The sequence below is a fragment of the Littorina saxatilis genome, linkage group LG2 (assembly GCF_037325665.1).
Source record: "Littorina saxatilis isolate snail1 linkage group LG2, US_GU_Lsax_2.0, whole genome shotgun sequence".
NCBI classification, from domain to species: domain Eukaryota; kingdom Metazoa; phylum Mollusca; class Gastropoda; order Littorinimorpha; family Littorinidae; genus Littorina; species Littorina saxatilis.
In genome coordinates this window covers 654,081-676,102 of record NC_090246.1, presented here as the reverse complement: position 1 = coordinate 676,102, position 22,022 = coordinate 654,081, and the positions used below count along the sequence as shown (strand labels likewise).

Here is a 22,022-nt window from a genome sequence, read left to right as displayed (position 1 = left end):
TTCAATTCAATTCAATTCTCTCTCTCCTTCTCTCTCTCCTTCTCTCTCCCCACCTCTCTTTCTCTCCCCCTCTCTTTCTCTCCCCCTCTCTCTCTCTCTCTGTCTCTCTCTCATAAAGAGTTATCATTCTCTCTCTCTTTGTGCGGCTATATCTGTATGCTGCTATGTTTTTCTTTTTGTTTGTTTTTGTTTTAGACTTGTCGTCAAATGACATTATGTTGGGACAGGTTGGAAGATTTGGCTAAGCCTAAAACCTTTATCCTTGTGTAATAAAGTTCTGAGTTCTCAGTTCCGAGTTCTCTCTCTCTCTCTGAATGTGTGTGTGTGTGTCTGTGTGTGTGTCTGTGTCTGTGTCTGTGTGTGTGCAGTGTTTTGATTTCGTTCACAATTATTCTCTGTACATGTTAAAAGGACAGGTTGGAAGATTAAGCTAAGCCTACAATCTTTATCCTTTCGTAATGAAGTTCGGAGTTCTGAGTTCTTCGAGAGTGAGTGAGTCTTTTAAGACTAAAACAAGAGGCTTTTACCACTTTAGTTCGCATTCTCTGAGACTAAACTGGCTTCCAGAGCCTGCATCAGGCGTTGTTCCCGAGCACGCCTCCTCCGCTCCAGCAGCATGTTGAGGCTGTAGAGAAAGGGGTTGAGCGCCGAGTTGAGCGGCAGCACCATGATGGCCATGACCACGCTGACCTCGCCAGGCGCCGCTACTCCCCTGGAGGCCAGCAGACCCAGCAAGCCGATAGGGAACCAGCACAGAAAGTCCGTGACGGCGATGGTGATGAGGCGACGTGCGATGTTGACGTCTTGTTCTTTGCGCAAAGAGTCCGGTCCCAGGCTCATCCTGCTGGACTGGATGGAGGTGTAGATGATGACCTGCCCCACTGCCATCAGCACGAACAGCACAAAGTTGAGCACGATCATCACGCCGAAGGAATAGCTGCGGCCCATGAAGTCGTTCCTGGTGACGGGCAGCGGGATGCAGATGCCTGTCTGGCTGTAGAACTGCCAGTGTGACGTGGCGGGAAGCAGAGGGATGGCCGCCACTCCCACACCCAGCAGCCATGTTGCCGCACACGCCACGTGAGACGCCTTGCTGCTGAAGTGGAAGCCGCTGAAAGGAAAGCGTAGCGCCAAGAACCTGTCCAGTGTGATGAAACACACGATGAAGGCGGACACCTCGCAGGACAGGAGAGACAGGAAGCCAGCCACCTTACAGGCGACACTGTGTCTCCAGGCGTTGTCTTCCCACAGGTAGGAACCCAGGTACAGACGATCAGCCAATCCGATAATCGCCAGGTACACGCCCATCACAAAATCCGAAACACACAGATGAGAGACAAAGGTACCGAAGCCAGACTTTGCGCTTTGTTTCAACACGAATATTCTTATAATCAAGCTGCCTAAATTACCCATCAAAGCCAAAGCCGCAAAGAGCGACAACAGAACACGGTATAGGTCCGATCGTAGGAGTGACTCGCACGATGAAACCTCACTGAAAGGTGCCAAGCAGTTTTTTGGATTGAATCCTACAGGTAAAGCCAAAGGACAGCACAGCTTGTAATTCTGTGCGTACAGTCGTTGAAAATGTTCAAGATCTCTCAGCAAGTTCCTCTCAAAATTGTGAACGGGACATCCATGAATATCAAGTAAAGTTAAATGAGGTAGCGACTTAAACGTCCCTTCAATTCGTTCAATGCCATTGTTTGAAAAGTTTAGAATTTTTAAGTTCGGCATGAGGGTAAGTTTGTCTACCTTTAGTTCTTTCATGTTGATACGAGAAAGATCAAGACTATTCATCAATGGGAAATGTTGAGCATAGTCAGATGTCGTGGACAGAATTGAAATCAAAGGATTTCCAGACAGGTATAAATCCCTGAGGTTAGAAAAGAGAGAAAGGTCACCGGTGCCTACGGAGACTAAGTGGTTGTCACTGAGGTCCAAGCTTTGTAAGTTTGGGAGTGTCACGTTGCCAAAGTCTGTTAGGCCACACCTGGCCACGCTGAGATGGATCAGCAAGACATTGTGCGTCATGTGTTCCAAGTTCAGACCGCTGTCACTGGCGTCCAGGTAGCGAAGGTCGGCAAACTGGTGCACTGGAAAAAGGTGAGGACACGCGAAGGCAAACCCGGAGCACGTGCAGTCGGTAGGACAGTGGATGTGACAGTACTGCTCGTCGTCTTGCAGCGGGCAGTGGTAGAGCCCGTCACACACGTGGTCAGCATGCAGACAGATCCTGGACTTTCTACACCTGTAGAACCCCGGACAGGTATAGGTGGAGCACCCCTCCTCGTCCTCGTGGCGGGGGCAGTCGTTGACGCCGTTACACCTCACGAAGACCGGCATGCAGTAGCCTCCCCCCGGACACTGAAAATGACTGTCTGGACAGGTGTATGAGCCGTTGGAGAGGGTCAGCTTTGTCATGGTGACAGCACTCGTGGTGTTGGCTGTGGGGTCAAAGTGAACGACTGCCGGCGGGGGAATGGCAACGTATTTCCCCAACAGCGGAATAAAAGATATAAAAGAAGTACACTCTCGCTCATCCTCCCCGTTGGAACAGTCGTGTTGTCCATCGCACCAGCGGTCCAAGGCGAGACACTGCACAGAGTAACACAAGACATAAGACTAGGGATGGCCAAATCAACCGCCCGATCACCAGGGGCGAGTAATAATTCCGCCGGGCTAGTAGAAACCGTATGATGAGAATGGATGAATTGAAAGACAAATCTAGATCACCTGATGACTAGTTCCACATCTTAGCGGCGTGTTTCCGGTGCAGGGAGGGAACTGACAGAAGTCTTCGTCCGAGTTGTCGGCACAGTCCTGTCGGTGGTCACACACCAGAGTGTAGGGCACGTGTTCCACCTCACTGTCACACCGGAAGTACGGCCCGCCCCCTTCGTCCATGGTACTTTGCGCAGAGCCGGAAATGACGCTTTCGTTGACGTAAGCACCACGTGACGAGCTCTCGCATGACAGGAAGGAGAGCATGGTCTGTCCGTTACTGCAAGTCACGTGCGACAGCCGTAGTTGTCTGTTTTCTGGGTACTGGAGCTCGATGTTCTCCGGCACCTCTTGGCCTTCTACCTCGGCAGTCGTGCGTTCACACAGAGGAGCAGATTGACCACCTTGGAATACAGCCCGGCAATCATCACCCAGCATGATCATGTCGTAGTCCCGCTCTTGAAAATAGCCGCATAAAAGAAGGCTTGAAGAAATGTCTTTTGTGTAGTTGACATAGTACGCTACTGTACCATCAGCCCACACAGCGGATCGGCCGTATCTGTAAACAAACACAAGGCTACGTTTTTGTAACCCAACCGACACACAGTGATCGATATCGAGGAGTAAAATGCGATGTCCTCGCGTGCAGATGGATTCGTGTACTCTGTAACTGCTCCTTGTAGACCTTAGTGGAGAGATTTGTAATATCTTAGCTATGTATACTTGTATTTTAAATGTTTGCGATAAATTGTATTTGATGTGTATTTGCGTATTTCATTCAAATTAGAAGTGGACAACCACCATTACAATCCAGTCGACGCGCGTTGATACAATTCCCCATCGAGATTTCCCAAAAGTCGATTTTATTTAAAATAGAGTGAGTAATCCTGGGAAATTCAGAGGTACTAGATAATTTTACAACCCTTAATAAATTGGATTGTCAACCTTTGGAATTAATTCAAATGAATAAAATACAAGACTTACGAGTTCAAAAATTAAAAAGATAACTAATTTGACATCATTTACATGATATACACACATGTGAAGTGAACGATATTTGTTATATCATGATTGGTCGGTCTCACGTATGTAGGATAAAGTATTATATTACGTCTGCGATAATAAAGCTGGGTCGAGATTCTTCAGTTTTCAATGAGATCTACGATGGGATAGCGTACCTGTTTAAAATCTACGAGTCACGAATGGGTATTTCTCAAAGGAAAACATGAAAATGTCTCGCTCCCTTTTTCAAAATGCTTTTGTCCGTGGATCATGACATGAGTGTTCTCCGCAGCTTACAAGAGCGTCTTAACAGCGCTATTTCAACGCCAAGTGCGTGTATTACTTACAAGCTGAACGGAATAGAAGCGGACGTTGTGAGACCCAACCAGACAACAGATATCTGTCTCCTGGCTTTCAAGGCCGCAGTCACTGTCTGCCATTCCTGGGGTGTGGTCAGTTTGGCCGGATGTCCGCCCTCCTCCCGGCACTTTTCGTTTGCGTTAAATGGTCTCATCTAGGACATGAACAATGCTGTCAGCGTTCTCTGCTAGGACATGAACTATGCTATTGTCATTGTCAGCTAGGACATGAACTATGCTTTTATCGTTCTCAGCTAGGACATGAACTATGCTGCTATCGTTGTCAGCTAGAACATGAACTATGCTGTCAGCGTTGTCAGCTAGGACATGAACTATGCTGCTATCGTTGTCAGCTAGAACATGAACTATGCTGTCAGCGTTGTCAGCTAGGACATGAACTATGCTGCTATCGTTGTCAGCTAGGACATGAACTATGCTGTTATCGTTGTCAGCTAGGACATGAACTATGCTGTTATCGTTGTCAGCTAGGACATGAACTATGCTGCTTTCGTTGTCAGCTAGGACATGAACTATGCTGTTATCGTTGTCAGCTAGGACATGAACTATGCTGCTATCGTTGTCAGCTAGGACATGAACTATGCTGTTATCGTTGTCAGCTAGGACATGAACTATGCTGTTATCGTTGTCAGCTAGGACATGAACTATGCTGTTATCGTTGTCAGCTAGGACATGAACTATGCTGTTATCGTTGTCAGCTAGGACATGAACTATGCTGTTATCGTTGTCAGCTAGGACATATGAACTATGCTGCTATTGTTGTCAGCTAGGACATGAACTATGCTGTTATCGTTGTCAGCTAGGACATATGAACTATGCTGCTATTGTTGTCAGCTAGAACATGAACTATGCTGTTATCGAGCTAGGACATTAACTATGCTGTTATCGTTGTCAGCTAGGACATTAACTATGCTGCTTTTGTTGTCAGCTAGAACATGAACTATGCTGTTATCGAGCTAGTACATGAACTATGCTGCTAGCGTTGTCAGCTAGGACATGAACTATGCTCAAAAAAGGTGGGGACACCAAAGCACGGAGCATACGAGTGTGTTTGTGTGTGAGAGAGAGACAGAGAAATCAACGAGAGAGAGAGAGAGAGAGAGAGAGAGAGAGAGAGAGAGAGAGAGAGAGAGAGAGAGAGAGAGAGAGAGAGAGAGAGAGAGAGAGAGAGAGAATTGAATTGAACTTTATTTAACAAGGATTAAGATTTAAGGCCACGCCTTTTCTTACAATCTGTCCTTGGGATGCACAGACACACAATGATAACATTGAAAAAAATAAAAAATAAAAAGTTTAAAAGTTTACCAACAAAAGGAGGTCAGAAAACTTCAGCACGTGATGATAAAGATAACGATGATGATGATGATGATGATGATGATGATGATGATGATGATGATGATGATGATGAAGATGAAGCATGAAGAGCATACATATGTGGTTATTCATAAAATCAAATACATACTATGCAAGTATTATAAGTACAAGCTGGTAGCAAGAGAGAGAGAGAGAGAGAGAGAGAGAGAGAGAGAGAGAGAGAGAGAGCGAGAGAGGAAACACCAACAGACAAAATGGTAACACCGTACGCATAATATCACAGTCACGTTTCATTTGAAATAGCATAACATTCAAAAAAGAAAGAGAGAGTCAGTGGGGGGGGGGGGGGGGGGTTGGGGCGGGGAATAGCGGGAGACAGGTACAGGGACAGAGAGAGACCGACAGACAGACCGCCAAGCGCGGGGGTGGGATCGCTGTGATTGTGAAAGATCAGCTTACTTCCCTTGGTTGTGTCACAAATGATTTTTCTTTCCCCCACAGGTCTTTTGAAGTTGTTCAGTTGTCAGTGACTGAATAAACAGCGCCTTCAGCTGTTTTGTGTGTACCGCCCCCCTCCCAGTAGAGCCAACAAACTGACACACTCCCTCTTCCTCGACGAGCTCCCGGACTTTGTAGAGTATGCTACTACATGTGATGGTAGTTTGCTACTCACAGGTGACTTCAATGTACACTATGAGAACGTGTCAGATCCAAAGACGAAAAAGTTCAGAGAACTGTTGCAAATGTTCGACCTGACTCAGGCCGTTGACCAGCCTACGTTCTTGCGTAGCACCCACACTCTGGATCTTGTGATTTACCGGGACAGTGACTATCTTGTTCATACTACAGAGTGTTGTCATGACTTGACCTCTGATCATGTGACTACTCTATGCCGTCTTGATGTTCCAAAGCAGAAAGCTGTTCCTCAAGTAAAGTCAGTGCGTTCCATTCGTGCTATTGACAAGTCTGATTTTTCACATGATTTAGCTAGCATTGTTGTTGATGATTTGTCTGTCTCTGACTTGAACAAAAACCTTAGGATAGTCTTAGACAAACACGCTCCTGTGCAACAGCGGAAGGTGCGCCAGCGTCCGCCTACCCCTTGGTATAACTCCGTTGCTCCGGAGCTTCAACAGTTGAAACGTGAGCGGCGTCAAGCTGAGCGACGCTGGGCATCTTCCAAGCTGACTGTACATATTATATTAAGCAGATTTATGACACCACCAAGCAGAAAGTCATAGATTTTGTTGATGCCGCCAAGACCACTTTTTATTCATCCAAGGTCGCAGCATCCTCATCTTGTAAAGAGTTGTTTAACACTGTCACCTCCATGCTTGGTAAAGCAAAACAGGCCATTCTTCCAACTGTACATGACATGTCTAAACTGCCAGATGTTTTTTCTAAGTATTTTCATGAACAGATTTTGACCATCCGCAACAGCTTCGCCCAGCATAGCGACTCAGACCGCTCTCCCATTTTTGTTGGAAATTCGTTCTCTGTTTTCACCCCAGTCTCTGAAGATTTTGTTCGTAAACTCATTGTGAAGTCTGCCAAAACGTCCTGTGACCTCGACCCCCTCCCCACCTCCCTCCTCTGTGATCACTTAGACATCCTTCTACCCACCATCACTAGAATACTGAACGAGTCCCTTTCCACTGGCACCGTCCCCTCAGATTTCAAAAAAGCTGTCATTAAACCCCTTCTGAAGAAAAGCTCCCTCGACCCCAACGTACTTAAGAACTACAGGCCCATCTCAAACCTTCCCTTCCTTTCTAAAATCCCTTTTCTTCTTTATTTGGTGTTTAACGTCGTTTTCAACCATTCAAGGTTATATCGCGACGGGGAAAGGGGGGGGGGGATGGGATAGGGGAAAGGGGGGAGATGGGATAGAGCCACTTGTTAATTGTTTCTTGTTCACAAAAGCACTAATCAAAAGATTGCTCCAGGGGCTTGCAACGTAGTACAATATATGACCTTACTGGGAGAATGCAAGTTTCCAGTACAAAGGACTTAAAATTTCTTACATACTGCTTGACTAAAATCTTTACAAACATTGACTATATTCTATACAAGAAACACTTATCAACGGTAAAGGAGAAACAACCGTTAGTCGCCTCTTACGACATGCTGGGTAGCATCGGGTAAATTCTTTCTCGTCCCAACCAATATGGGACTCCCCCTAACCCGCGGGGGGTTCTAAAATCCTAGAGAAGATAGTCCTAGACCAGCTCTCCTCCCACCTCTCTGCCAACAACCTCCTCACTCCGCACCAGTCAGCTTACCGCACGGACCATAGCACAGAGACCGCAGTCCTTAGTATCCTCAACAACATTTTGACTTCCTTAGACGATAAAAAAAATTTCCCTGCTCCTCCTGTTAGACCTTTCGGCCGCTTTCGATACAATTGATCATGAAATTCTACTGTCCCGCCTTGAGCACACTTTCAGCATCCAAAATTCAGTTCTAAATTGGTTCAGATCCTATCTCTCAGACAGAAAAAAATTTGTAATTGTAAACGACGTCCCATCCCAGGAAACCTCCCTCCTTTTTTGGCGTTCCCCAGGGCTTTGTGCTCGGGCCCGTGCTGTTCATCATGTACACCTCCCCTCTGACTGACCTCGTCGACAGACATTCCGTTTTCCACGAAATGTTTGCTGACGACACTCAGGTTCAGAACTCAGCGACTCCCTCAGAATACGCCCAGATGACCACCTCCCTTCAGTCTTGCATTGAAACTTAACTGTGACAAAACAGAAGCCATTCGTTTCACCAAATCCTCCCTCTCGTCCTCTCTCTCTCTCCCTCCTTCTATCACTTTGGGCAGCAGCACTATTGAATTCTCAGACTCCGTCCGTGATCTTGGCATCTCTCCATGAAACACCATGTTATGAAAGTCTGTCAGTCCGCTTACATCGAGCTTAAGAGAATAGGTTCTTTCCGCCCATACCTTACCGAAGATTCCACCAAGACCCTTGTTTCCCCCTACATTCTTTCTCGATTAGACCACGGAAATTCTGTTCTCATTGGCTGTTCTCAGTCTGTCATCCATCCTTTGCAGCGCGTTCAAAATTCTGCAGTCCGGCTTGTCTGCAAAGCCCCTCGGTCCCAGTCCTGTTCCCCCTTGCTAAAGAAACTTCATTGGCTCCCTGTAGAGCTGAGAATCCAATATAAGTGCTGCTGTATCTGCTACAAAATAATATCTGGCTCAGCCCCATCCTACCTGTCTGACCTGTTCACACTATATACACCCTCACGATCCCTCCGCTCCTCTGTAGACACTAGAATATTCCGTCTATCTTCTTTTAGTCGCAAACAGCACCGCCAGAGAGCCTTCTCCCACTCTGCTGCCGTTGCGTGGAACTCTCTCTCTTACTCTATCCGACACTGCCTGTTTCAAAACGGTAAACATGGAATACAGTTAACACCTGACGTGATGCAGATTCTCATATTGCTGTTTGTCGACGATGTACTCTTGATATCCTATAGCGCAGCCGGGTTACAGAAACAGATTGATGTGTTAAAACAGTTTACGGATAATTTTTCCATGACGGTCAACCTGGATAAGACAAAGGTAATCGTTTTTAGAAAAGGGGGATTTTTGGCACCAAATGAAGCCTGGAAGTACGGAAACGAGGACATAGAGGTTGTGAACAGTTACAAGTACTTGGGGCTAAATTTCACCACAAAATTGTCATTGACGCTAATGGTCAGTGATCTGGCCTCAAAGGCAAAGATAAGGACTGGCCAAATCCTAAGATGTTTGTGGAGGCTAGGCAACATACCTAGAAGCGTATTTTTTAAAATATATGACGCACAGGTCCTCCCGATCTTAATGTATGGATCTGAGCTGTGGGGATTCCAAAGGTTTGAAGCTCTTGAGAAAGCCCATTTGTTTGCATGCAAGAAGTTTTTGTGTGTAGGACGACAAACACCAAACAAGATGGTATATGGTGACTTAGGCCGCTACCCACTTTATGTCACTTCGTCGGTTCGCTGTATTAAGTATTGGCTGAGAGTGTTACATTTGCCAAGCGAAAGACTCCCAAGGAAAGCATATGACATGATGAAACATTTACAGGGTTATGGCAAGAAAACATGGTCTCATTATTTGAAAGAAATGTTATGCATGTACGGCTTTGGAGATGTCTGGCTGCAACAAGGTGTAGGCGATTTGAATCGATTTATAGCAGTATTCAGACAACGATTGTTTGATTGCTTCCAGCAAGAATAGCACGACAGCATCATGAACTCGGAGCGATTTGAATTTTATTCACTCTTTAAACAAGAAATTCGCGCTGAAGTGTATATAGACCATATTCAGCTCCGCTGTTTTCGAGATGCATACATACAATTTCGATTTGGTATTTCACCCATAAACACCCACAAATGCCGCTATCGAACTGACGTTGTACCGGGCCTTTGAGAGGACGTGGAAGACGAGAAAAATGTATTGTTTGTATGCAAAGGATATTGTGATTATAGACTTGATGTCAAAATATTAAGAGAAAAAAACCAGAGTGAAGATGCGAACAGTATTATACGTGCTATGTCTGTAGATAAAGGGGATTCAGTGGTGCATGTGGCCAGATTCTTATATCGTGTTTTTCAAAAAAGAAAAAGGTTTTTGAACTAGTTACCCAATGTGGAACAGGTGAACGAGACGGCGATGTGTTATACATAGTTTGTGCCGTTGAATGTTAGAGCAGGTTTGATTGCAAATAATGTAGGCTGGTGCAGTACACCTGTGTTGTTGTTGTACCTATTCAAATTGTTGATTTTTGCGCTGGAAATGTTTGTAGGTTAGAAAGAGAGAGAGCTAGGGGGAGAGAGAGAGAAGGAGAGATAGAGAGAGAGGGAGAGAGAGAGAGAGAGAGAGAGAGAGAGAGAGAGAGAGAGAACAAGAGAGAGAAAGAGAGAGAAGAGAGAGAGAGAGAGAGAGAGAGAGAGAGAGAGAGAGAGAGAGAGAGAGAGAGAGAGAGAGAGAGAGAGAGAGAGAGAGAGAGAGTTTGTGCCGTGGAACGATAGAACATGATTGAAAGCCGATAATGTATGTTAGCACTGTAAACTTGTTTGTCGTTGCACCTATCCATATTGTTAATTCATGCGCTGGATATGTCTTTAGGTTTAAGAGAATTGTGATTGTCCATAAATACAAACACACGGCATGTATTACTGACCCCCCCCCCCCTCCCACAGACCCCCTCTCTCGCAGCTATGTCAGCATGTTTGATGGTAATGACTGTCTAACACACACACACACTACGGTTGGATTTTATCATTTTGTTTGCAAAGGGTGTTTTTTTTTTTTTTAGAGTAAGTTACAAGAGATTAGGCCACTGTCAGATATATAGATTTGAAATAGAAAAATATTCAAGTTTCAATGCTGGTAATATTTTTTTTCTTTTAGAATTATGGTCCTCATATGAAGAGTTGGTTTGGTAATAAGTTGTTGGCATGCGTGCGCGCGCGTGTGTGTGTGTGTGTGTGTGTGTGTGTGTTTGACTGTGTGTTTGAGTGTGTGTGTGTGTGTGTGTGTGTGTGTGTGTGTTGATATGTGTGTTTGTGTGTATTTTTGTTTTGTTTTTGGACTGTAATATTATCTAAACAACGAAGTGACTGTGGTAAGATGAACAAAGTTAAAAAAACAAAGGAATACTGTACTCACCAATACAAGAACGAGACAAGACGGTACGAATTTTCGCTTATGGAAGCTTCATCAGGAAAAACAAGAACACAAAAGACAACAAAAAGCAGACGCAACACGGAACGAACAAGGTTTGAAAGAAAATGGAGGGGAAACACGCAAAAAAGGGAAGGAACTCTAGGAACGGAAATGAATAAAAGGGGAGAGAAGTGGTTGGATGATGTCATGAGCACAGGCATACAAAGTGATACACATTCATAAAAGGAGGGGGGGGGGGGGGGGTGGGGACAGAGGGGAAAAAAAAAAAAAAAAAAAAGGGGGGGGGAGGGGTGGGGGGAACAAACGTACGCACGCCCACGCACACATACACACAACCAAACACATGAATACACACATAAACACACACACACACACACACACACACACATTCACACACAAACACACACACACACGTACCGTAAATCCACAGTATGTTTGGGGAATACAAGTACATCACATTTTCGCATTCAAACCGTCAGGTGTGGATGTGCCCAGGGATAATATGAAATCGGACTCTACTTGTTTTCTGTCTGTGGAGGTGCTGTACATTTGCCAGACACCTTTCACACGTGCATCCAGGGAGGTGTGGTTGCTGCTGTTGAAATGTTGGGCAACAGACCTACAGCGGCGATGCCGAATATCTGCCAGATGTTCGGTGAAGCGGGTAGAGAGGGTTCTTTCGGTCTCACCAATGTAGAGTACTTTGGGGCATTTGAGACAGGATATGGCATAGATGAGATTGCGGCTGGTGCAAGAGAACGTGCGTTTAATGTTGAAATCTTTTTGGGGGCCGGTCAGAGTGGTAGAATGGCAAATGTGGGGGCAGGTGTGGCAACGAGGGTTCTGGCATGCGTGTGTGCCGGGTTGTAGGGGAACTGGCGAACGAAGAGAGGATCGAACCAGGGAGTCTCGAAGGTTGCAGTCCCGTCGGGAGGCCAACAAGGGTGGCAGGCTGAACGTTTCACCAACAGAGGGACTAGACTTAAGGATGAACCAATTGGTTTTCAAAATGTGGCGAACAGGTAGGTTGTGGGGATGGTGGGTCAGAACTGCCACAGGTCTGTCTGATCTGTCTGAGGTGGATGATGGCTGCAGAGCTACTTGTCTCGGTATGCAGCGAACTTTATGTAAGGCCACATTCAAGAGGCTGGATGGGTAGTCACGTTGAAGGAAGAAGTCAGACATTTCTGCTGCTTTTTCTTCAAAGTCATCTGTGTCAGAACAGATGCGGCGCAGTCTGAGAAACTGGGAAAATGGAATGCTCCGGATGGTGGAAGAAGGGTGAGAGGAATGGAAAGTAAGGTAGGTGAGCATCAGTGTCTTTGTAATGAACACTGGTGGAAAGAATGCTATCAGACAGGGAAATGTTCAAATCCAGAAAGGCGACTGCGGAAGGAGAGATATCAAAGGTGAATTTGATGGAGGGATGGTAGTTACTGACAAAGTGTATGTAATCAGTGAGGTCAGACAACGAGAGCACTCTCTCGTTGTCTGACCTCACTGATTACATACACTTTGTCAGTAACTACCATCCCTCCATCAAATTCACCTTTGATATCTCTCCTTCCGCAGTCGCCTTTCTGGATTTGAACATTTCCCTGTCTGATAGCATTCTTTCCACCAGTGTTCATTACAAAGACACTGATGCTCACCTACCTTACTTTCCATTCCTCTCACCCTTCTTCCACCATCCGGAGCATTCCATTTTCCCAGTTTCTCAGACTGCGCCGCATCTGTTCTGACACAGATGACTTTGAAGAAAAAGCAGCAGAAATGTCTGACTTCTTCCTTCAACGTGACTACCCATCCAGCCTCTTGAATGTGGCCTTACATAAAGTTCGCTGCATACCGAGACAAGTAGCTCTGCAGTTTGTTTGTTTGTTTGTTTATTTGTTGCTTAACGTCCAGCCGACTACGCAGAGCCATATCAGGACGAGGAAGGGGGGGATGAAGGGGGCCACTTGTCAAGCGATTCCTGTTTACAAATGCACTAACCCATTACTTGTGTCCCAGCAGGCTTTAGTAAAACTAAATTAATACCTACTGGAAGATTACCAGTTTCCAGTATGTTAAAATAGGCTTAACCTATCTACTGCTGGACTTACATCAGAACACTAACAGATTAAACTATACATGAATCGCGACACAAGCGGCAAGAGAAGAGATTTTTGGAAAAAATACAGGTGAATGAGCAAGAAGGCAGAAAAAAGAAAAGAATTCATGAAGAAAAAGAGAGCATGACAGGAAAGAGGAACCAAAAATCTACCTAACAGCAAACTAGAAAGCTCCTGCGGTTCCAAAAACAGGAGGGGCCTTTAATTTCATAACCGCAGTGCCCCACTGCGGGCTAGCTCTGCAGCCATCATCCACCTCAGACAGATCAGACAGACCTGTGGCAGTTCTGACCCACCATCCCCACAACCTACCTGTTCGCAACATTTTGAAAACCAGTTGGTTCATCCTTAAGTCTAGCCCCTCTGTTGGTGAAACGTTCAGCCTGCCACCCTTGTTGGCCTCCCGACGGGACTGCAACCTTCGAGACTCCCTGGTTCGATCCTCTCTTCGTTCGCCAGTTCCCCTACAACCCGGCACACACGCATGCCAGAACCCTCGTTGCCACACCTGCCCCCACATTTGCCATTCTACCACTCTGACCGGCCCCCAAAAAGATTTCAACATTAAACGCACGTTCTCTTGCACCAGCCGCAATCTCATCTATGCCATATCCTGTCTCAAATGCCCCAAAGTACTCTACATTGGTGAGACCGAAAGAACCCTCTCTACCCGCTTCACCGAACATCTGGCAGATATTCGGCATCGCCGCTGTAGGTCTGTTGCCCAACATTTCAACAGCAGCAACCACACCTCCCTGGATGCACGTGTGAAAGGTGTCTGGCAAATGTACAGCACCTCCACAGACAGAAAACAAGTAGAGTCCGATTTCATATTATCCCTGGGCACATCCACACCTGACGGTTTGAATGCGAAAATGTGATGTACTTCACTTGTATTCCCCAAACATACTGTGGATTTACGGTACGTGTGTACGTGTGTGTGTTTGTGTGTGAATGTGTGTGTGTGTGTGTGTGTGTGTGTGTGTGTTTATGTGTGTATTCATGTGTTTGGTTGTGTGTATGTGTGCGTGTGCGTGCGTACGTTTGTTTCCCCCCCCTCCCCCCCCCCTTTTTTTTTTTTTTTTTTTTTTTTTCCCCTCTGTCCCCACCCCCCCCCCCCCCTCCTTTTATGAATGTGTATCACTTTGTATGCCTGTGCTCATGACATCATCCAACCACTTCTCTCCCCTTTTATTCATTTCCGTTCCTAGAGTTCCTTCCCTTTTTTGCGTGTTTCCCCTCCATTTTCTTTCAAACCTTGTTCGTTCCGTGTTGCGTCTGCTTTTTGTTGTCTTTTGTGTTCTTGTTTTTCCTGATGAAGCTTCCATAAGCGAAAATTCGTACCGTCTTGTCTCGTTCTTGTATTGGTGAGTACAGTATTCCTTTGTTTTTTTAACTCTGTAATATTATTGTTTTTTAAGCAGGGAAAACTTTCAAAATGTCCATTGTTTGCTTGTGTTGTTCTTGTTGTGAAAGAAAAAGAAAAAGAAAAGACTCAAACCAGGTTTGGCCCAGGGATAAAGTAGCAGGTGTCGGCCGTAGAAGTATCCCCCGCCCCACAGTAGGTGTAGGGGCAATGGGCCTCGTCCTCCCCTCCCTCACACTCCAGCTCGAAGTTGCAGGCAAAATGCTGTTGGAAGTCTGGCCAGGCAGGTACTGAGCAGTTCCACTGGCCGTTCGGGAGGCGTTGTGGCGCGGCTAATTCAGCCTGTTGGATGGTATTGATTCTGTTAAACACACGCGCGCACACACACACACACACACACACACACACACACACACACACACACGGCGCGAGCGCACGCACGCAAGCGCACACACACACACACGCACGCACACACACACACACACACACACACACACACACACACACACACACACACACACAGACCCCCTCTCTCGCAGCTATGTCAGCATGTTTGATGGTATTGACTGTCTAACACACACACACACACACACACACACACACAAGCGCGAGCGCACGCACACACGCACACAAACACACACAGACACACACACACAGACCCCCTCTCTCGCAGCTATGTCAGCCTGTTGGATGACATTGACTGTCTAACACAAACACACACACACACACACTCACGCGCGAGCGCACGCACGCAAGCGCACACACGCACACACCACACACACAGAGACCCCCTTCTCTCGCAGCTATGTCAGCCTGTTGGATGGTATTGACTGTCTAACACACACACAAACACACACTCACGCGCGAGCGCATGCACGCAAGCACACACACACACACACACACACACACACACACACACACACACACACACACACACACACACACACACACACACAGACCCCCTCTCTCGCAGCTATGTCAGCCTGTTGGATGGTATTGACTGTCTAACACACACACAAACACACACTCACGCGCGAGCGCATGCACGCAAGCGCACACACACACACACACACACACACACACACACACACACACACACACACACAGACCCCCTCTCTCGCAGCTATGTCAGCCTGTTGGATGGTATTGACTGTCTAACACACACACAAACACACACTCACGCGCGAGCGCATGCACGCAGGCGCACACACACACACACACACACACACACACACACACACACACACACACAGACCCCCTCTCTCGCAGCTATGTCAGCCTGTTGGATGGTATTGACTGTCTAACTGTTATGGAGTGGTATAGCCCTTATTGCGCCAGATGTTATGGTCCTTTATTGGCCTGTTTCTAGACACTCATAAATGTCTCTACACCACTCTATAAGTTTAGTATTTGTTTACAAGCTTGAATGTAATCTGAATAGTTGTCCGCTACAGTAGCTTACAAGGCACAAGCGCACACGCACTCACACACGCAAAAACCTGGTGTTAAATGGATCTTGACACTGCCAAGACTAATTATTATTGTTTACAAAGCTTTTTACATCACAAAATCATTTCCGGGCTTCGACCAGTACTCTAGGTCGACAACACCGCAAGAAACTCTACAGTCCAAGACGCAGACACCTTTTGGCTCAAACAAAGCAGCTTAACAGGTAAGACGAATAGATATTCTACTGTACGTTACCCTACTGCCATCTTTCGGCTTTCAAGATGTTGGTATGGCTGTAAGTCCTTCAGACGACTGACAAGGGTGCACCAGTCCTCACGACACCGCAACCATTGCTTGACGTAGTCCTTGATCCTTCCAGTTCGTCTCGGCGGCTAACTGTAGAACCCTGCCAGCTCTCCATGCCATGGTCATGTCCACCAAGCCGCAGTTGACTGGTTCAGTTCAGCCTCCGGCGATGAAAACCCCCCAGTTGGAACACTGTAAAGTTTATAGTCCATAAATCAACTTGTCTTTAGTTTCTTTCACTCGCACAATAAAAATACTCACTCGTCCAACATATTAAGCTGCATGAGCCAATATAATTATTTACACGTTAATTCCTGTTTTCTAAAGCCAAGAAAACGTCACGTAAAACCCTCACATGTTTAAGCAGTGTAGCACAATAGCTTAGGCCTACACAATACGTTAAACACAGAACCAGTCACTCTTCTCACATACGACAACATGACATGAAAATATAACCGGTTTCAAACATACCTCAAAAGAGTGTAAAGCCAACATTTAGTACAGTCGCCGGCCTGGCATGAATATGAAAATGGAAGATATCATGTAAGCTGATAGGGAAAGTTCGTCAGTCTTCATCCTTCTTCAGTCAGATACCTAAAACAGGAGCCCGTCTGCTAAAGTGTTACGAAAAACATGAGTCGAGCTTGGCTCCTTGACGGCGACTGATTTTACAAAGTCGTTCTTGCTATGACATTGCCAGTGAGCTGTCGTCTGCATTACTTGCACGTGAAAAACCTTGTCAGTTACACAAAGGTTCAACTGCGGTCAACTGACGGTATGCAGCCTATAGCCCTTTCCAATGTCTGATCATCGCTATAGTCTATTCTATTTACAACAATACACATTACCACAAATACAAGTAAACCGCTTCGTAACACTAACACACACACAAACACACACTCACGCGCGAGCGCATGCACGCAAGCGCACACACACACACACACACACACACACACACACACACACACACACACACAGACCCCCTCTCTCGCAGCTATGTCAGCCTGTTGGACTGTATTGACTGTCTAACACACACACACACACTCACGCGCGAGCGCATGCACGCAAGCGCACACACACACACGCACACACACACACACACACACACACACACACACACACAGACCCCCTCTCTCGCAGCTATGTCAGCCTGTTGGACGGTATTGACTGTCTAACACACACACACACACACACACACACACACACACACACACACACACACACACACACACACACACGTACACACACACACACACACTCACACACCAAACGCCCACCTCACCCCATCCTCACATACACACCTGATGGAAGGTGAAGCGAAAGCGAAGCCAGGAGATATCGATCGGAAAAGAGCGGACGTAAACATACGATAAGCATACCCGTACGTGCACAATTCTAGCTTCCACTACCGCCGGTAGGACCTCCGTTAAATACCGTGGTTCCCCTGGAAACACAGTTGGTAGTGTTTTGGCAGGAACGTCAAGCCCTGGTGGAATGTTTTGTCCAAGTGGACCACAACTGTACACTTCAGTGACTTCAGTGTGAGCGAGACTGACGAAGGTAAAATGGCCTAGAGGCACGGCCACCGTTCCCCACAGCATGTCCATCTGTTCGGTGAACAGCGGGGTGTCAGCTTTCCATCCCGACGGCTGAACGTAACCTGTAGAGCAGGACTTCATTGACAGACGAATTCCGCGCGTTATCATTATTACCATATTAGCGAGAAAAAGCAAATGACGACGGCCATGACAAATGTGACCTTACATTATGCGATCTATGGCAGGCTTCAAATACGTCTATCCGACCCGTTACGACACGATCAACAAATGTTTGAACGACCTGTGAGATGGGGTGGGATAGACGATGTTCGGACTGTTGGAACGAACAGTGAGATGGGGTGAGATAGACGATGTTTGGATTGTTTGAACGACCAATGAGATGGGGTGGGATAGACGATGTTTGAACGACCTGTGAGATGGGGTGGGATAGACGATGTTTGAACGACCTGTGAGACGGGGTGGGATAGACGATGTTTGAACGACCTGTGAGATGGGGTGGGATAGACGATGTTTGAACGACCTGTGAGATGGGGTGGGATAGACGATGTTTGAACGACCTGTGAGATGGGGTGGCATAGACGATGTTTGAACGACCTGTGAGACGGGGTGGGATAGACGATGTTTGAACGACCAGTGAGATGGGGTGGGATAGACGATGTTCGGACTGTTGGAACGAACAGTGAGATGGGGTGGAATAGACGATGTTCGGACTGTTTGAACGACCAGTGAGACGGGGTGGGATAGACGATGTTGGGACTGTTTAAACGACCAGTGAGATGGGGTGGGATAGACGATGTTCGGACTGTTTGAACGACCAGTGAGATGGGGTGGGATAGACGATGTTCGGATTGTTTGAACGACCAGTGAGATGGCGTGGGATAGACGATGTTCGGACTGTTTGAACGACCAGTGAGATGGGGTGGGATAGACGATGTTCGGATTGTTTGAACGACCAGTGAGATGGCGTGGGATAGGCGATGTTCGGATTGTTTGGGCGACCAGTGAGACGGGGTGGGATAGACGATGCTCGGATTGTTTGAACGACCAGTGAGATGGGGTGGGATAGACGATGTTCGGATTGTTTGAACGACCAGTGAGACGGGGTGGGATAGACGATGTTGGGACTGTTTGAACGACCAGTGAGACGGGGTGGGATAGACGAGGTTGGGACTGTTTGAACGACCAGTTCCACGGGGTGGGATAGACGATGTTGGGACTGTTTGAACGACCAGTGAGACGGGGTGGGATAGACGATGTTGGGACTGTTTGAACGACCAGTGAGACGGGGTGGGATAGACGATGTTGGGACTGTTTAAACGACCAGTGAGATGGGGTGGGATAGACGATGTTGGGACTGTTTGAACGACCAGTGAGATGGGGTGGGATAGACGATGTTGGGACTGTTTGAACGACCAGTGAGATGGGGTGGGAAAGACGATGTGCGGACTGTTGGAAAGACCATAGAGATGGGGTAGGATAGACGATGTTCGGATTGTTTGAACGACCAGTGAGATGGCATGGGATAGGCGATGTTCGGATTGTTTGAGCGACCAGTGAGATGGGGTGGGATAGACGATGTTCCGACTGTTTGAACGACCAGTGAGACGGGGTGGGATAGACGATGCTCGGATTGTTTGAACGACCAGTGAGACGGGGTGGGATAGATGATGTTCGGATTGTTTGAACGACCAGTGAGACGGGGTGGGATAGACGATGTTGGGACTGTTTGAACGACCAGTGAGATGGGGTGGGATAGACGATGTTCGGATTGTTTGAACGACCAGTGAGACGGGGTGGGATAGACGATGTTCCGACTGTTTGAACGACCAGTGAGACGGGGTGGGATAGACGATGTTGGGATTGTTTGAACGACCTGTGAGATGGGGTGGGATAGACGATGTTCGAACTGTTTGAACGACCTGTGAGATGGGGTGGGATAGACGATGTTCCGACTGTTTGAACGACCAGTGAGACGGGGTGGAATAGACGATGTTGGGACTGTTTGAACGACCAGTGAGACGGGGTGGGATAGACGATGTTGGGACTGTTTGAACGACCAGTGAGACGGGGTGGGATAGACGATGTTGGGACTGTTTAAACGACCAGTGAGATGGGGTGGGATAGACGATGTTGGGACTGTTTGAACGACCAGTGAGATGGGGTGGGATAGACGATGTTGGGACTGTTTGAACGACCAGTGAGATGGGGTGGGAAAGACGATGTGCGGACTGTTGGAAAGACCATAGAGATGGGGTAGGATAGACGATGTTCGGATTGTTTGAACGACCAGTGAGATGGCATGGGATAGGCGATGTTCGGATTGTTTGAGCGACCAGTGAGATGGGGTGGGATAGACGATGTTCCGACTGTTTGAACGACCAGTGAGACGGGGTGGGATAGACGATGCTCGGATTGTTTGAACGACCAGTGAGACGGGGTGGGATAGACGATGTTCGGATTGTTTGAACGACCAGTGAGACGGGGTGGGATAGACGATGTTGGGATTGTTTGAACGACCAGTGAGATGGCGTGGGATAGACGATGTTCGGACTGTTTGAACGACCAGTGAGATGGGGTGGGATAGACGATGTTCGGATTGTTTGAACGACCAGTGAGACGGGGTGGGATAGACGATGTTCCGACTGTTTGAACGACCAGTGAGACGGGGTGGGATAGACGATGTTGGGATTGTTTGAACGACCAGTGAGACGGGGTGGAATAGACGAGGTTGGGACTGTTTGAACGACCAGTTCCAGGGGTGGGATAGACGATGTTCGAACTGTTTGAACGACCTGTGAGATGGGGTGGGATAGACGATGTTCGAACTGTTTGAACGACCTGTGAGATGGGGTGGGATAGACGATGTTCCGACTGTTTGAACGACCCGTGCGACGGGGTGGAATAGACGATGTTGGGACTGTTTGAACGACCAGTGAGACGGGGTGTGGTAGACGATGTTGGGACTGTTTGAACGAACAGTGAGACTGGGTGGGATAGACGATGTTCGGATTGTTTGAACGACCAGTGAGATGGTGTGGGATAGACGATGTTCGGATTGTTTGAACGACCAGTGAGATGGTGTGGGATAGACGATGTTTAGACTGTTTGAACGACCAGTGAGACGGGGTGGGATAGACGATGTTGGGACTGTTTGAACGACCAGTGAGACGGGGTGGGATAGACGATGTTGGGACTGTTGGAAAGACCAGTGAGATGGGGTGGGATTGACGATGTGCGGACTGTTGGAAAGACCATAGAAATGGGGTGGGATAGACGTTGTTCGGATTGTTTGAACGACCAGAGAGATGGGGTGGGATAGACGATGTGCGGACTGTTGGAAAGACCATAGAAATGGGGTGGGATAGACGTTGTTCGGATTGTTTGAACGACCAGTGAGATGGCATGGGATAGGCGATGTTCGGATTGTTTGAACGAACAGTGAGATGGGGTGGAATAGACGATGTTCGGACTGTTTGAACGAACAGTGAGATGGGGTGGAATAGACGATGTTCGGACTGTTTGAACGACCATAGAGATGGGGTGGGATAGACGTTGTTCGGATTGTTTGAACGACCAGTGAGATGGCATGGGATAGGCGATGTTCGGATTGTTTGAGCGACCAGTGAGATGGGGTGGGATAGACGATGTTCGGATTGGTTGAACGACCAGTGAGATGGCGTGGGATAGACGATGTTCGGATTGTTTGAGCGACCAGTGAGATGGGGTGAGATAGACGATGTTCGGATTGTTTGAACGACCAGTGAGATGGGGTGGGATAGACGATGTTCGGACTGTTGGAACGACCAGTGAGATGGGTGAGATAGACGATGTTTGGATTGTTTGAACGACCAGTGAGATGGGGTGGGATAGACGATGTTCGGACTGTTGGAACGATCAGTTAGATGGGGTGAGATAGACGATGTTTGGATTGTTTGAACGACCAATGAGATGGGCTGGGAAAGACGATGTTGGGACTGTTTGAACGACCAGTGAGATGGGCTGGGATAGACGATATTCGGACTGTGGGAACGACCAGTGAGACGGGGTGGGATAGACGATGTTCGGATTGTTGGAACGACCAGTGAGACGGGGTGGGGTAGACGATGTTCGGACTATTGGAACGACCTGTGA

General features: G+C 47.3%; 2 long non-coding RNA genes across 2 annotated transcripts in view; both read right to left on the bottom strand.

Moving 5' to 3' along the window:
• LOC138957423 (uncharacterized) overlaps positions 1-22,022 on the bottom strand; it is a 268,397-nt gene that overhangs the window by 31,317 nt on the left and 215,058 nt on the right. The window lies entirely within an intron of this gene.
• On the bottom strand, positions 16,083-17,096 carry LOC138955608 (uncharacterized). The gene is made up of 2 exons (XR_011452306.1): positions 16,804-17,096; positions 16,083-16,524 (listed from the first exon to the last, which is right to left on the bottom strand). It is a non-coding gene; the product is annotated as an uncharacterized lncRNA (long non-coding RNA).